This window comes from Pseudophryne corroboree, chromosome 7 (assembly GCF_028390025.1).
Source record: "Pseudophryne corroboree isolate aPseCor3 chromosome 7, aPseCor3.hap2, whole genome shotgun sequence".
NCBI classification, from domain to species: Eukaryota; Metazoa; Chordata; class Amphibia; order Anura; family Myobatrachidae; genus Pseudophryne; species Pseudophryne corroboree.
Window position 1 is genome coordinate 127,378,458 of NC_086450.1, and position 16,234 is coordinate 127,394,691.

The 16,234-nt window shown below is 48.0% G+C and overlaps 1 protein-coding gene across 1 annotated transcript in view; it reads left to right on the forward strand.

Moving 5' to 3' along the window:
- Nucleotides 1–16,234, forward strand: part of KCNH7 (potassium voltage-gated channel subfamily H member 7) — a 930,127-nt gene that overhangs the window by 220,910 nt on the left and 692,983 nt on the right. The gene's annotated exons all lie outside the window — the stretch shown is intronic.

The window sequence follows — 16,234 nt, forward strand, 5'->3', positions numbered from 1 at the left end:
GCAAGGTGTTAGACAGCTTGCGATACTGATTCGATACTGATGCGCGGTCCCGTGGGGTCGGTATCACAAGGTTAGATAGACTGTGCAGGCAAGTCAATCTTGACTATCTAGTGTACTATATAGTACAAAGTGTAGTGAAAATCGTACATAGACAAAATCTAAAGTACAGATAGTGAAAATCGGTGCATGCACTTAGACCACGTCGTCTAGTGTTTATGCACCTTTAGATAGGAGCTGTTTCAGGCAGCAGGAAACGCAGTTTGCCTATGGCAGATTGCATGCATTTATTTATGGTATGTTCAGACCGAGCTGTGTTCAGCTGCTTACGGAATGCATCACACCTACTGTATTATGTGACAGAGTGCACACAGTCTTCATACTGGAAATTCAATAGATCAGGAAAAAATTTTATTGGCTTGGCAGGAAAAAACTGAAACATTTTGGATGTTAATAGCGCATTCATAAATTATAACAGATATATACATATACATACATATATATATATATATATATATATATATGTATATATATATATATATATATATTGAGGCTGGTATTTTCTTTTATTGGAAACATTGCAACCAAAAATAGACCAGAACAACAAGTCTGTATATTTTCTATGCATTATGGTTTATTCATTCTTTATTATAAATAGAATCTGCATCTCTCCACAGGGATCAGTTATGCCTATCCCATGCAATTGGTTTTCTGTATTCAGCCACATGTTAAACATAGCTGAGTGTATCATGTCCATGGAGAAAAGATAAAGTCTTTTGTGAAGGTAAAAGACAAGAGCAACTATACGTCATGTATCATGTCCACCCCTTACCATACATAAAGTATGTGATTTACTGTGTACCTAGACCAGTGACGGAACTAGCGAGCAGCGGGCCCAGGTGCAACAAAATGCTTTGGGCCCCACCTCATCCCGTCCAAGTCCACCCCCTCACCCCTAGAGAGGATCTGGTGAGGGGGACCTGCTCAGGGCCAGAGAAATGGATACCTAGCAACAGTGCCGTAACTAGACATTTTAGCGCTGTGTGCAAGAAACGGCATCGGAGCCCCTCCTCCATCTAAGTAAATCAGGGGCAGTACGCGCCGTAGGCACGCGCAAAAAATACAGGGGCGTGGCTTCATGGGGAAGGGGTCTGGCCACAAAATAATACCAACTCATATAACGGTGCACTGTCTGGTGGTAGTTTCGCCACTGGATCTTTTGGGGAGCCCTGCGGTCGTGTGACAGACTGCAGATTTTTACAGCTGGGCCTCAGGTAGTCCAGGCTCAGGGTATGGCCGCAGTAAGGCTTTCAGCAGGGAGGAACGGTGCAAGTGCAGGTTTGCACCAGCGCACACCTTCACAGGGGGTAGAGAGTGGTGAGCTGCATTCATAAACTTCCCCCCACTCACAGTGACTCACCAGGCAGCAGATGTTTTCCCTCCAATTCCTCTAGTAGCAGGAGAGAAAGCCGGGAGCAGGCAGGACACAATGAGGGAGGTGCAGACTCAAGCAGCCCGCATTCCAATAATGGTGGCCGGATGGTCCGGGAGTCAGCAGGCACACATGCAGCAGAGGGACCCAGATGCCGTCTCAGTAGTCAGTTAAGGAAGGTGGGAGGCCCCCGGAGAGGTACCAGAGGCAGCTGTATGAAGGACAAATAGCCCGAGAGGCCAGGGAGGGCACCGGAGCACTCAGCCCCGTTATCAGGATGGCGGGCGGGAGCTCTGGGATCCGACAGCAGTACAGGCAGCAGCAGGAGTCGGGGCTTGAGCCAGATGACACCTGGCAGGCTGCCAAAAGGAGACCCCACCGCAGAGACAGCAATTGCAGTCGGGGAGCGAAGGTGGACTCGGCGCTGCTGTACCGCGATGGCGGGCAGCAGCTCCGGGATACGACAGGAGCACAAGCGGCAGCGGAAGTCAGGTCCAGCGCGCACTCTGCAGGCTGTGGGGGGGGGGGGGCCCACAGGGACACAAGCGGCAGCGAGGCAGTGGGAAGCAGCTAGAGGGTGAAAGGAGGACACCGGCGCATAGTGCACACTGTCCTGCTCACAATATGGCCCCGGACTGGCCGCTGTGTGCTGCGGGCCGCAGCAAACAGCGGCAGGCGGCATGTAATGAGTCAGTTTGACTCATTACATGCCGCGCTGGCTTTGGGCCCCTTGAAAGCGGCGGGCCCCAGTGCAAGGCACTGCCTGCACTGGCGGTAGTTCCGCCTCTGACCTAGACCCACCCCTGATTATAACTAGGTAATTTACTGTGTAATTACTGCCAACCCTGATCATTCCTGGGTGATTTACTGTGTACCTAGGGTCACCTCTAAACATGTACATGTGATTTTCTGTACATGTGTGTGGTTTTACTATCTAGGCCGGGATGCGTGATGCATTGCATTTTGAATGCGGTGCATCCCGCCACTCATCACAAGCAAAATGTCTTCTACTAACACCGTATGCTCGAAGAAAATCATAAAGGACAGCTCTCCCAATAAGAGGTGTTCTTTGCGATAGAAGGACTTCTGGTTTTAGGACCTGGGAGTCTTCTGTGCATGCGTCGAGTGACGTAAGTGCCGTGGGGGTGCAGGGAGGGATCTGATTGGATCCCTCTCTGGAAATGCAATGTTTATACAGGGTAACACCATCTAAAGATGGCTTTACCCACCGCATTCAAGCTCCAGAATCAATCGCATTCCGGAGCTTGGTGCATATGCAGTAAGCGGCCAAACCTCAAAAACTTAGTTTACAGAGGTTTGATCGCAGATGATGTATCCTGCCCCCGACTTTTGAAGAGAACCATGTCTTATCTATGAGTGAGATATTAACTTATAATGGTTATTGGTATTTATTGATCTGAATAGTATATAGCTGCAGCATCTTTAACATTTATTGAATTTTGAGGCATTTAATGTTTGTCAACTATTATATTTAATATGTATTTATTGAACATAGTATTATGAATTTTTTTTTACATGTTCACAGTCTTTCAGTATTAGGGGCCTGTATATCAAATAATATTTGCAGCTTATGCTAAAAAAATATAGTTTTTCAGGGGGTACCCGCAAATATTAAGGATGTGCCATGATGGACCTTATCAGATATCTCCAATATCTGCTGCAGTTCCTCCATTTCCGACAGCAGAAGCAGCTCCCATAAGTGGCCCAGTGGCTTCTTACCTTCTGCCGGCTGCAGTGGTGCATCCTTCCAGGTCCTGGAACTGACCTCAGATGCTGTAGAGTATTTATCCCCCTAACCCTCCCCTTGGTGCCTAACCCCAACTGACACCCCCCACCCCTGCAGCCTTACCCCGCAACTTAACCTTAACTGCCCTTTTCACAGCGTAACCCTAACTGTCGGCACCCTTGAATCTATTGACATTTCACATGGTAATATTTCAGATGCCGAAATTATGAAGCTGTCGACAGTTTGAGGATGTCAACCTTTTGACTGCTTGAGCCATGTCAACATTGTGATGTCATGGTATAGGTCATTGGTACAGCCTCATCTAGAATATTGTGTTCAATTCTGGAGGTCATATCTTCAAAAGGATATTAATACATTAGAGACTGTACAAAGAAGGGCAACTAAATTGATGCATGGCCTACATCACAAAACATACCCAGAAAGACTGAAAAATCTCAATATGTATAGTTTGGAGCAGAGAAGGGAAAGGGGGGACATGATAGAAACTTTAAAATATAACAAGGGTTTTAACAAAGTCCAGGAGGGAAACATTCTCCAAATGAAGAGAAGCAATAGGACACGAGGACATGCACTGAGACTGGAGGGGGGGAGGTTCAGGGGAAATTTGAGGAAAAATTACTTCACAGAAAGGGTAGTGGACAAGTGGAATAGCCTCCCATCAGAGGTGGTAGACAGTAGAGCAATTTAAACATGATTGGGGTAGTCATAAGGATATCCTTACAAAGAAATAAGGATCAAATAAGGTTTGAGATAAAAATTGGGTTAAAAAAAAAGAGGCAGACTAGATGGGCCAAGTGGTTTCTTATCTGCCGTCAAATTCTATGTTTCTATGTCGACCTTATGTACATCGATATGGTTACTGTCAACCATTTGAGTGGATATTGTTAATGGCATACACCAATGTTTCTCAACTCCAGTCCTCATGGCCCACTTAGGGTGGTTACACACTGATGGATATACTGCCTATTCTATCAATCAGGTGATATACCTGTAGGTCATTGCCAGGTGTGTACAACCGATATGTCTGTAAATGGCATAATTTACAGACATATCGTATCGGCCCTGCAGCACAGCCAATGCTGATATATCTTGAAGATGTATCGGCATGTCTACCTATGTGTACATGACCTGTTAGTGGGCCATGGGGACGGGAGTTGGGAAACACTGACATGAGCAGATCGAACCTGGGCATCAATCTGGTGCTGAGTTTGTTGCTAGTATATCTTTTAGTTGCACTCTATTTAACTCAAATCCCACTGACTCTGTCCTACAACAATGAAGCTCTATTCACTCCATTGGTGGGCAGTGGGTGGCAGTATCTGTCATTATATATCTCTGTAATATACTATACTATAAGCCCCAGTGAAACCTCCAACCCCACAGTTTCATTAAGGGTCACCAGCAACTTAGCACCACTGGCGAAGGTAAGTCCTCATACTCGGTAGGATGTAATTGAGTCCGAGATCGCTGGAGGTGCGGGATGCCGACGGATCTCAGACATTTTTTTAAAGCGGCAATCACTTACACGGCATGGTTTTACCTTGTAAGTGTTTACCCCTTTAAAAACAAACAAACATCCAAGATCGTCTGGCATCCCGCTCCGCCGGCAAGCTCTGACTCCATTACATTTCGCTGTGTATGTGTATAGTTGTTTAACACAGTTGGTCAGGGTGACATCTAGTAGAGAAACGTTGCTTTTTGACGCTTGTTAAATTGCATTAAGGCTCTCTCTCCATAGAGGTCTAAATCTGCTGTCAGCAATTGGGTACATAAAGCAGCATTTTATATTTCATTCTACTTTTACTTCTACCTAAGTGCATGTGTTCATGAAAGCATGAAGAGTGCATCTTTTTATAGCAAGCATTAGGCGTCAGGCTTTTGCCCTATGAAATGTTAGTGTGAGTACCTGCTGCCTTTACCAAATGTTGTATAGATGATATTTTATATAGAAATGTATTAAATCTGTCACTGCGGTGTTCTCAGACGGTGACTCAGTATGTAGATAACTTACTATTTCTGTTGTTGCCGTACTAGTCATGGTTTCAGTTTGGCAGGAAATTATACACTATGCTAATCTAACTCCACTTATGGCTCTCAGCATGTTAAACCTGGAAAAGTAATAGGCTTGGGAATAATAGTAATATAAATGAGCTTATCATTAACTCTGAAAACTGTTGGAGAAAGAGCGCTATATAAATAAAATTATTATTATTCCTGGTTGATCTTAATCTATAGGGTATTTTTAATTAATGGGAGTTTTCTTGTTTTAAAGAAATACCCACTTTTGAAAGTGAGGTATTAAAGGTGCATATTTATGAAAGGGGAAAAGAGGTATTGGTATTATAACAGGCTTTCTAACATATCACCCCCAGGGACAGCAACAGAAATCTTGGGGCCCGGTACACTGATATCTCTGGGGGCCCCACTTGTCCTCCCACCCTTACCCTTGACCCCCAACCTCAGCGATAAGCACACCCCACCACCATAGTGTTCATCTAGAAATAATATTAGGCAGGGCGCCGGACTGCGGGGGCATATGTGCGCGTGCGCGCAACCGAAAAGGGGGCCTGGCCATGTAAAATAGGGGGCGTGACCATAAAACATCATTTAAGTGGGCGGTGCGGACCACAGGCATTACTGTAGGGGGCGTGGGCGGGCGGCGGCGTTACTGTTGGGGGCGTGCCCAGCTCCTACAGAGGTGCTGGGCTTCCCCCGGAGAGCAGGAAGCGGGCAGGCTGTTTTAGCAGGGCGCCACAGAAAGGGCAGGGCGGATTTTGCCCTTAAAAAATCGGGCAGGGCGCGGCACCCTGCTAAAACAGCCTCGCGTGAACACTACACCACAGCCATCCTACACAACCCCCTTCCTCCAAGCTCACAGCAGTAGCCGACATTCTATATAGCTTGAGCAGCTGAGTATCACTGAGACATTCCAGCAAGATATCCTTAATGAGTGATTATCTGTCTCCTTGATAAGCGGAGCTACATTAATAAATAGGCCCTACTTTATAGTATCAGTTCTAGTAACAGTAAACGTTTCTTATGCTTGAGAGTATTTTAAATATAATAAGCCTGGTCTGAACAAAACGTTCAAATAAATGTATTCATGTTAAAAAGAATTAACATTGCAATTTCTAAACATATACTATACATTGACATAAGTTGAGATGCTGGACAATGTATTTGCATTGTGGTTAATTCTGCATCCTATAGCAGCTGTGGTTTAAGGCAGAAATGCGCTAAGCAGCGGCAGCTGCTAACCCTGGGCTGCAATGCCGTCCAAGGTGTGCAGGGGGGAGCAAGCCAGGACATATAAACATGCATGTGAAGTTGTATGTAACATATGTCCTGCCTTCCTTCCTCGGGAAACAGCAGCCGCTGCAGTATGCCACACTCTGCTCAGCCTGTCAGCAGCCACCACTGGTGTTAGGATACAGGTTGAGTATCCCATATCCAAATATTCCGAAATACGGAATATTCCGAAATACGGAATTTTTTGAGAGGGAGTGAGATAGTGAAACCTTGGTTTTCTGATGACTCAATGTACACAAACTTAGTTTAATACACAAAGTTATTAAAAATATTGTATTAAATGACCTTCAGGCTGTGTATATAAGGTGTATATGAAACATAAATGAATTGTGTGAATGTAGACACACTTTGTTTAATGCACAAAGTTATTAAAAATATTATATTAAATGACCTTCAGGCTGTGTGTATAAGGTGTATATGAAACATAAATGCAGTCTGTGCTTAGACTTGGGTCCCATCGCACTATGGTACGCAATTATTCCAAAATACTGAATAATCCGATATCCAAAATGCTTCTGGTCCCAAGCATTTTGGATAAGGGATACTCAACCTGTATCTTGTAATGGATCACTCAGTTTTGTGTAACTGTAGTAACTGCGATATGTTTAATACAAAACTTCTGTGGGGATGCGGTCAGCATCCTGGCTGTCGGGAAGCTGGTAGTCATGTGACTGACGCCGGAATCCCGACACCACTCAGTAGACCAGCTTACTCCCTCCGATGTCGGGATCTTTAGTGTCGGGATGCCGTGACCGCCAGCATCCCTACGTATTCCCTTCTGTGCCATGGGAAGCTGTTCTGTCCAGTAACACAGCTGAGCCCAGACAATTTTCATTCCATTCCAGCTATAAGAGGATGTAAGGCCACTCTCTGTATCCTTTATAAATCACATTTCTCTAACGTCCTAGTGGATGCTGGGGACTCCGAAAGGACCATGGGGAATAGCGGCTCCGCAGGAGACTGGGCACAAAGTAAAAGCTTTAGGACTAGCTGGTGTGCACTGGCTCCTCCCCCTATGACCCTCCTCCAAGCCTCAGTTAAGATTTTGTGCCCGAACGAGAAGGGTGCAATCTAGGTGGCTCTCCTGAGCTGCTTAGAGTAAAAGTTTAAATAGGTTTTTTATTTTCAGTGAGACCTGCTGGCAACAGGCTCACTGCATCGAGGGACTAAGGGGAGAAGAAGCGAACTCACCTGCGTACAGAGTGGATTGGGCTTCTTAGGCTACTGGACATTAGCTCCAGAGGGACGATCACAGGCCCAGCCATGGATGGGTCCCGGAACCGCGCCGCTGGCCCCCTTACAGATGCTGAAGCAAGAAGAGGTCCATAAATCGGCGGCAGAAGACTTTCCTGTCTTCATAAGGTAGCGCACAGCACTGCAGCTGTGCGCCATTGCTCTCAGCACACTTCACACTTCGGTCACTGAGGGTGCAGGGCGCTGGGGGGGGGGCGCCCTGGGAAGCAATGAATTTACCTTATTTGGCAAAAAATACATCACATATAGCTCCTGGGCTATATGGATGTATTTAACCCCTGCCAGTTTTCCAGAAAAAAGCGGGAGAAGAGCCCGCCGTGAAGGGGGCGGGGCCTATCTCCTCAGCACACAGCGCCATTTTTCCCACACAGCTCCGCTGGTAGGAAGGCTCCCAGAATCTCCCCTGCATCCTGCAACTACAGAAACAGGGTAAAAAAGAGAGGGGGGCACTTATTTGGCAAAATAACAGATATAAGCAGCTATAAGGGATAGACACTTATTGTAAGGTTGTCCCTATACATATATAGCGCTCTGGTGTGTGCTGGCAAACTCTCCCTCTGTCTCCCCAAGGGGCTAAGTGGGTCCTGTCCTCTATCAGAGCATTCCCTGTGTGTGTGCTGGGTGTCGGTACGTGTGTGTCGACATGTATGAGGAGGAAAATGATGTGGAGGCGGAGCAATTGCCTATAATGGTGATGTCACCCCCTAGGGAGTCGACACCTGAATGGATGGCCGTAATTAAGGAATTACGTGACAGTGTCGGCACGTTACAGAAAACTGTTGACGACATGAGACAGCCGGCAGCTCAGTTAGTGCCTGTCCAGGCGTCTCAAACACCGTCAGGGGCTATTAAACGCCCGTTACCTCAGTGGGTCGACACGGACCCAGACACAGACACTGACTCCAGTGTCGACGGTGAAGAAACAAACGTATTTTCCAGTAGGGCCACACGTTACATGATCACGGCAATGAAGGAGGTTTTGCACATCTCTGATACTGCAAGTACCACAAAAAGGGGTATTATGTGGGGTGTGAAAAAACTACCCGTAGTTTTTCCTGAATCAGATGAATTGAATGAAGTGTGTGATGAAGCGTGGGTTACCCCCGACAAAAAACTGCTAATTTCTAAAAAATTATTGGCACTATATCCCTTCCCACCAGAGGTTAGGGCTCGTTGGGAAACACCCCCTAGGGTGGATAAGGCGCTCACACGCTTATCAAAACAAGTGGCGTTACCGTCTCCAGAAACGGCCGCCCTTAAGGAGCCAGCAGATAGGAGGCTGGAAAATATCCTTAAAAGTATATACACTCATATTGGTGTTATACTGCGACCAGCAATCGCCTCAGCCTGGATGTGCAGTGCTGGGGTGGCTTGGTCGGATTCCCTGACTGAAAATATTGATACCCTGGACAGGGACAATATATTATTGACTATAGAGCATTTAAAGGATGCATTCCTATATATGCGAGATGCACAGAGAGACATTTGCACTCTGGCATCAAGAGTAAGTGCGATGTCCATTTCTGCCAGAAGAGGATTATGGACGCGACAGTGGTCAGGGGATGCGGATTCCAAATGGCATATGGAAGTATTGCCGTATAAAGGGGAGGAGTTATTTGGGGGCGGTCTATCGGACCTGGTGGCCACGGCAACGGCTGGGAAATCCACCTTTTTACCCCAAGTCACCTCGCAGCAGAAAAAGATACCGTCTTTTCAGGCTCAGTCCTTTCGTCCCCATAAGGGCAAGCGGGCAAAAGGCCACTCATATCTGCCCCGGGGCAGAGGAAGGGGATTATGGACGCGACAGTGGTCAGGGGATGCGGATTCCAAATGGCATATGGAAGTATTGCCGTATAAAGGGGAGGAGTTATTTGGGGGCGGTCTATCGGACCTGGTGGCCACGGCAACGGCTGGGAAATCCACCTTTTTACCCCAAGTCACCTCGCAGCAGAAAAAGATACCGTCTTTTCAGGCTCAGTCCTTTCGTCCCCATAAGGGCAAGCGGGCAAAAGGCCACTCATATCTGCCCCGGGGCAGAGGAAGGGGAAAAAGACTGCAACAGACAGCTTCTTCCCACGAACAGAAGCCCTCCCCCGCTTCTGCCAAGTCCTCAGCATGACGCTGGGGCCTTACAAGCGGACTCAGGCACGGTGGGGGCCCGTCTCAAGAATTTCAGCGCGCAGTGGGCTCACTCGCAAGTGGACCCCTGGATCCTGCAGGTAGTATCTCAGGGGTACAAATTGGAATTCGAGACGTCTCCCCCTCGCCGGTTCCTGAAGTCTGCTTTACCAACGTCTACCCCCGACAGGGAGGCGGTATTGGAAGCCATTCACAAGCTGTATTCCCAGCAAGTGATAATCAAGGTACCCCTCCTACAACAGGGAAAGGGGTATTACTCCACGCTGTTTGTGGTACCGAAGCCGGACGGCTCGGTGAGACCCATTTTAAATCTGAAAGCCTTGAACACTTACATAAAAAGGTTCAAGTTCAAGATGGAGTCACTCAGAGCAGTGATAGCGAACCTGGAAGAAGGGGACTACATGGTGTCTCTGGACATCAAGGATGCTTACCTCCATGTCCCAATTTGCCCTTCTCACCAAGGGTACCTCAGGTTTGTGGTACAGAACTGTCACTATCAGTTTCAGACGCTGCCGTTTGGATTGTCCACGGCACCCCGGGTCTTTACCAAGGTAATGGCCGAAATGATGATTCTTCTTCGAAGAAAAGGCGTCTTAATTATCCCTTACTTGGACGATCTCCTGATAAGGGCACGGTCCAGAGAACAGTTAGAGGTCGGAGTAGCACTATCTCAAATAGTACTACGACAGCACGGATGGATTCTAAATATTCCAAAATCGCAGCTGATTCCGACGACACGTCTGCTGTTCCTAGGGATGATTCTGGACACAGTACAGAAAAAGGTGTTTCTCCCGGAAGAGAAAGCCAGGGAGTTATCCGACCTAGTCAGGAAACTCCTAAGACCAGGCCAGGTGTCAGTGCATCAGTGCACAAGGGTCCTGGGAAAGATGGTGGCTTCTTACGAAGCGATTCCATTCGGCAGATTCCACGCAAGAACTTTTCAGTTGGATCTGCTAGACAAATGGTCCGGATCGCATCTTCAAATGCATCAGCGGATAACCCTGTCTCCAAGGACAAGGGTGTCTCTCCTGTGGTGGTTACAGAGTGCTCATCTCCTAGAGGGCCGCAGATTCGGCATTCAGGATTGGGTCCTGGTGACCACGGATGCCAGCCTGAGAGGCTGGGGAGCAGTCACACAGGGAAAAAATTTCCAGGGCTTGTGGTCAAGCATGGAAACGTCACTTCACATAAATATCCTGGAACTAAGGGCCATTTACAATGCCCTAAGTCAGGCAAGGCCTCTGCTTCAGGGTCAGCCAGTATTGATCCAGTCGGACAACATCACGGCAGTCGCCCACGTAAACAGACAGGGCGGCACAAGAAGCAGGAGGGCAATGACGGAAGTGGCAAGGATTCTTCGCTGGGCGGAAAATCATGTGATAGCACTGTCAGCAGTGTTCATTCCGGGAGTGGACAACTGCGAAGCAGACTTCCTCAGCAGACATGATCTTCACCCGGGGGAGTGGGGACTTTACCCAGAAGTCTTCCACATGATTGTAAACCGTTGGGAAAAACCAAAGGTGGACATGATGGCGTCTCGCCTCAACAAAAAACTGGACAGATATTGCTCCAGGTCAAGGGACCCTCAGGCAATAGCTGTGGACGCTCTGGTAACACCGTGGGTGTACCGGTCAGTGTATGTGTTCCCTCCTCTTCCTCTCATACCAAAAGTACTGAGAATCATAAGAAGGAGAGGAGTAAAGACTATACTCGTGGCTCCGGATTGGCCAAGAAGGACTTGGTACCCGGAAATTCAAGAGATGCTCACGGAAGACCCGTGGCCTCTACCTCTAAGACAGGACCTGCTCCAGCAGGGACCATGTCTGTTCCAAGACTTACCGCGGCTGCGTTTGACAGCATGGCGGTTGAACGCCGGATCCTGAAGGAAAAAAGCATTCCGGATGAAGTCATCCCTACCCTGATCAAAGCCAGGAAGGATGTAACCGTACAACATTATCACCGTATTTGGCGTAAATATGTTGCGTGGTGCGAGGCCAGGAAGGCCCCTACGGAGGAATTTCAACTGGGTCGATTCCTGCATTTCCTGCAAACAGGACTGTCTATGGGCCTCAAATTAGGGTCCATTAAGGTTCAAATTTCGGCCCTGTCGATATTCTTCCAAAAAGAACTAGCTTCTGTTCCTGAAGTTCAGACGTTTGTCAAGGGAGTACTGCATATACAGCCTCCTTTTGTGCCTCCAGTGGCACCTTGGGATCTCAATGTAGTGTTGGGATTCCTAAAATCACATTGGTTTGAACCACTCACCACTGTGGACTTGAAATATCTCACATGGAAAGTGGTAATGCTGTTAGCCCTGGCTTCAGCCAGGCGTGTATCAGAATTGGCGGCTTTATCCTATAAAAGCCCTTACCTAATTTTTCATACGGACAGGGCAGAATTGAGGACTCGTCCTCAATTTCTCCCTAAGGTGGTTTCAGCATTTCACTTAAACCAACCTATTGTGGTGCCTGCGGCTACTAGGGACTTGGAGGATTCCAAGTTGCTGGACGTAGTCAGGGCCCTGAAAATATATGTTTCCAGGACGGCTGGAGTCAGAAAATCTGACTCGCTGTTTATCCTGTATGCACCCAACAAGCTGGGTGCTCCTGCTTCTAAGCAGACGATTGCTCGTTGGATTTGTAGTACAAATCAGCTTGCACATTCTGTGGCAGGCCTGCCACAGCCAAAATCTGTAAAAGCCCATTCCACACGGAAAGTGGGCTCATCTTGGGCGGCTGCCCGAGGGGTCTCGGCTTTACAACTTTGCCGAGCAGCTACTTGGTCAGGGGCAAACACGTTTGCTAAATTCTACAAATTTGATACCCTGGCTGAGGAGGACCTGGAGTTCTCTCATTCGGTGCTGCAGAGTCATCCGCACTCTCCCGCCCGTTTGGGAGCTTTGGTATAATCCCCATGGTCCTTTCGGAGTCCCCAGCATCCACTAGGACGTTAGAGAAAATAAGAATTTACTTACCGATAATTCTATTTCTCATAGTCCGTAGTGGATGCAGGGCGCCCATCCCAAGTGCGGATTGTCTGCATTACTTGTACATAGTTATTGTTACAAAAATCGGGTTATTGTTGTTGTGAGCCATCTTTTCAGAGGCTCCTTCTGTTATCATGCTGTTAACTGGGTTCAGATCACAAGTTGTACGGTGTGATTGGTGTGGCTGGTATGAGTCTTACCCGGGATTCAAAATCCTTCCTTATTGTGTACGCTCGTCCGGGCACAGTATCCTAACTGAGGCTTGGAGGAGGGTCATAGGGGGAGGAGCCAGTGCACACCAGCTAGTCCTAAAGCTTTTACTTTGTGCCCAGTCTCCTGCGGAGCCGCTATTCCCCATGATCCTTTCGGAGTCCCCAGCATCCACTACGGACTATGAGAAATAGAATTATCGGTAAGTAAATTCTTATTTTTCAAAATGAGGAAAACATTAATTTGCTACCAAGACCTGGAATACAAGTCCTTATAATGGGTGGTAGTCATGTGACCGCCGGTCGGCTGACCGACAGTCACATGACCTCCTCCGTGAGCCCGACGGCTCACTATCCCGATGGTCGGCATGCCGACCAACAGGGACTATTTCCACTCGTGGGTCTCCACGACACCCATAGAGTGGGAATAGAACCCGTGGCGACCGCAGGTCGCCACTGAGCCCGCAGCGTGGCGAGTGCAGCGAGCCCGCAAGGGGCTTGCTGCACTCGCCCCTCCCCGCCGGGTTTCCCGGCGTCGGTATGCTGCCGGGATCCCGGCGTCGGTAAGGTGACCGGCGGTCAGGAGACCGCCGGTCACCCATACTACACCCCTTATAATAGATCACACAACCGACCTTCCCAATTTCTATATTCCGTGCCTGCTTTCTATGACTGTAAAGGTCAGATGTTGCCATTCTGGGGGGCAGGGAATGTTCTCATTTAAAGTGTTTTTTTGTTTTCATGTTCTGAGCAGTTGTAAAAGCTCAAGGTCTCAATTTATTTAATTTATTACCAGTTATACAGCACATACATATTTCGCATAGCATTACAGAGAATATTTGGGCATTTGCACCAGTCCCTGCTGCAACAGTGAAGCTTACAGTCTATGGCAGACTTGCCTACTCTCCCGGATTCTGCGGGAGACACCCGGTTTCTCGGGTAGTCCCCTACAGCCCCGGTAGAGTGGGCACCCCTCCCGCATTCTGCCCACTTCCTAGGAAAGTGGGCAGAATGGGGAGCTAAATAATGCCGAATCGAGAACCCAGCAGAGGGGGCGGAGCTTAACGACGCAATTATATACTAATCCCGTCATTGAAGCTCCGCCCATATGCAAATACCGCCCAATCGCGGTATTTGCTTGTGCAGTGGGCAGGGCCTAATGACATCATTGGCCTGGCCCCGCCTCCGTCGCCACCCACCTGCTTTTCTCCGAGTATCTCCCGGAGAGGAGAGAAGAAAAGTAGGTAAGTATGGTCTATGGTGGAGATGTACTAAGCAGTGAAAAGAGTGGAGAAGTGAGCCAGTGGAGAAGTTGCCCATGGCAATCAATCAGCTGCTCTGTATAATTTTATAGTATGCAAATTATAAATGTTACTTCAATGCTGATTGGTTGCCATGGGCATCTTCTCCACTGGCTCACTTCTCCACTCTTTTCACTGCTTAGTACATCTCCCCCTATATTCCTTGCCGCACACGGACACTCACACACACACACGGGTTAATTTTTGTCAGGAGTCATTTAACCTACCAGTATAGATTTGGATTGTGGGATGAAATCAGAGTAAAAGAAGGAAACCCATGCAAGCACGGGGAGAGAATATAAACATAGTTAGTGGCGTTGTGGGAATCCAACCCACAACCTCATTGGTTTGAGGCAGTAATGCTATTACATCAACCGTGCTACTCCAATGCTGACACACTGAACAGATGGGGAAACCCTTCCTCACAAAGTGAGCACTCTGCTAAGTGATGTTTATATTTTGCTGTGAGTGCCGTCAGAAGTCTTATGGACTATGGGCCTTATTCAGAGATGTACGCTAATGCAATCACAGCGGCAATCCCATGCGCAGCAGATACAGTATGCAACAATATGCATATAACACCATATTTCCATTGAGACTCCCACCAGCAGCTTCCCAGATCTAAGCACTGTAACTGCATACAAATATGCAGTGGTTCTCGCAGATCCTTCAATAATCAACTCTCAGAGTAACCCTACGGTCACGCAGAATGAGGCGCTGGCGCATTGGTGTGTGCATATGAGATCAGTTCTAGGCTAAGACACACCCAGGAAATGGTTCCAACATGCCTGCTTTTTTACACCACTCCCCATAACCTCTCCCAAACACTCCCTGACTATCAATCACTTTGCAAATTAATCTTCACTGCAAGCAACTTTAATAAGGTACCTCTTGGTAGGAGCACAGTGGGACTGTGACACATGTGCAGTCTGATCATAATCACTCAACTTCCCGCCAGACTCGGAAACCAAAACGAAACAAAACGTCATCATCCTGCTGTCGGATTCTCGCGGGTTTTGGATTCTATATAAGGAGCCGCGCGTCGCTGTCATTTTCACTCCAGTCCTGGAGAGTGTAGCGAGAGGACGTGTCTCTCTCCTCAGTGTCTGTCTGTGCAGGAAAGTGGTGTGGCGAGTTGACCTGCTCTTATGGGTCATTCCAGTGCTGTCTTTTGCTGCATCAGTCCAGTGGTGGTGTCTTGTGCTGCATCAGTCCAGTCACAGTGGTGTGTCCTGTGCTGCCTGCCATAAGTCCAGTGCTGCTGTATACATCCAGTGCAGTGGTGCTGTGTTGTGCTGCATTAGTCCAGTGGTGGTGTCCTGTGCTGCCATAAGTCCAGTGGTGGTGTCCTGAGCTGCAGCTGTATAAGTCCAGTGCAGTGGTGCTGTGTTGTGCTGCATCAGTCCAGTGGTGGTGTCCTGTGCTGCCATAAGTCCAGTGGTGGTATCCTGTGCTGCCATAAGTCCATTGCTGCTGCTATATAAGTCCAGTGCAGTGTTGCTGTGTTGTGCTGCATCAGTGCAGTGGTGGTGTCCTGTGCTGCCATAAGTCCTGTGGTGTTGTCCTGTGCTGCCATAAGTCCAGTGCTGCTGCCGTATAAGTCCAAGGGTACTGCCGTATAGGTCCAGTCCAGTGGTACTGCCGTATAAGTCCAGTAGTACTGCCGTATAAGTCCAGTCCAGTGGTACTGCCGTATAAGTCCAGTGGTACTGCCTTATAAGTCCAGTGGTACTGCCTTATAAGTCCAGTGGTACTGCCGTATAAGTCCAGTGATACTGCCGTATTAGTCCAGTGATACTGCCGTACAAGTCCAGTCCAGTGGTACTGCCGTATTAGTCC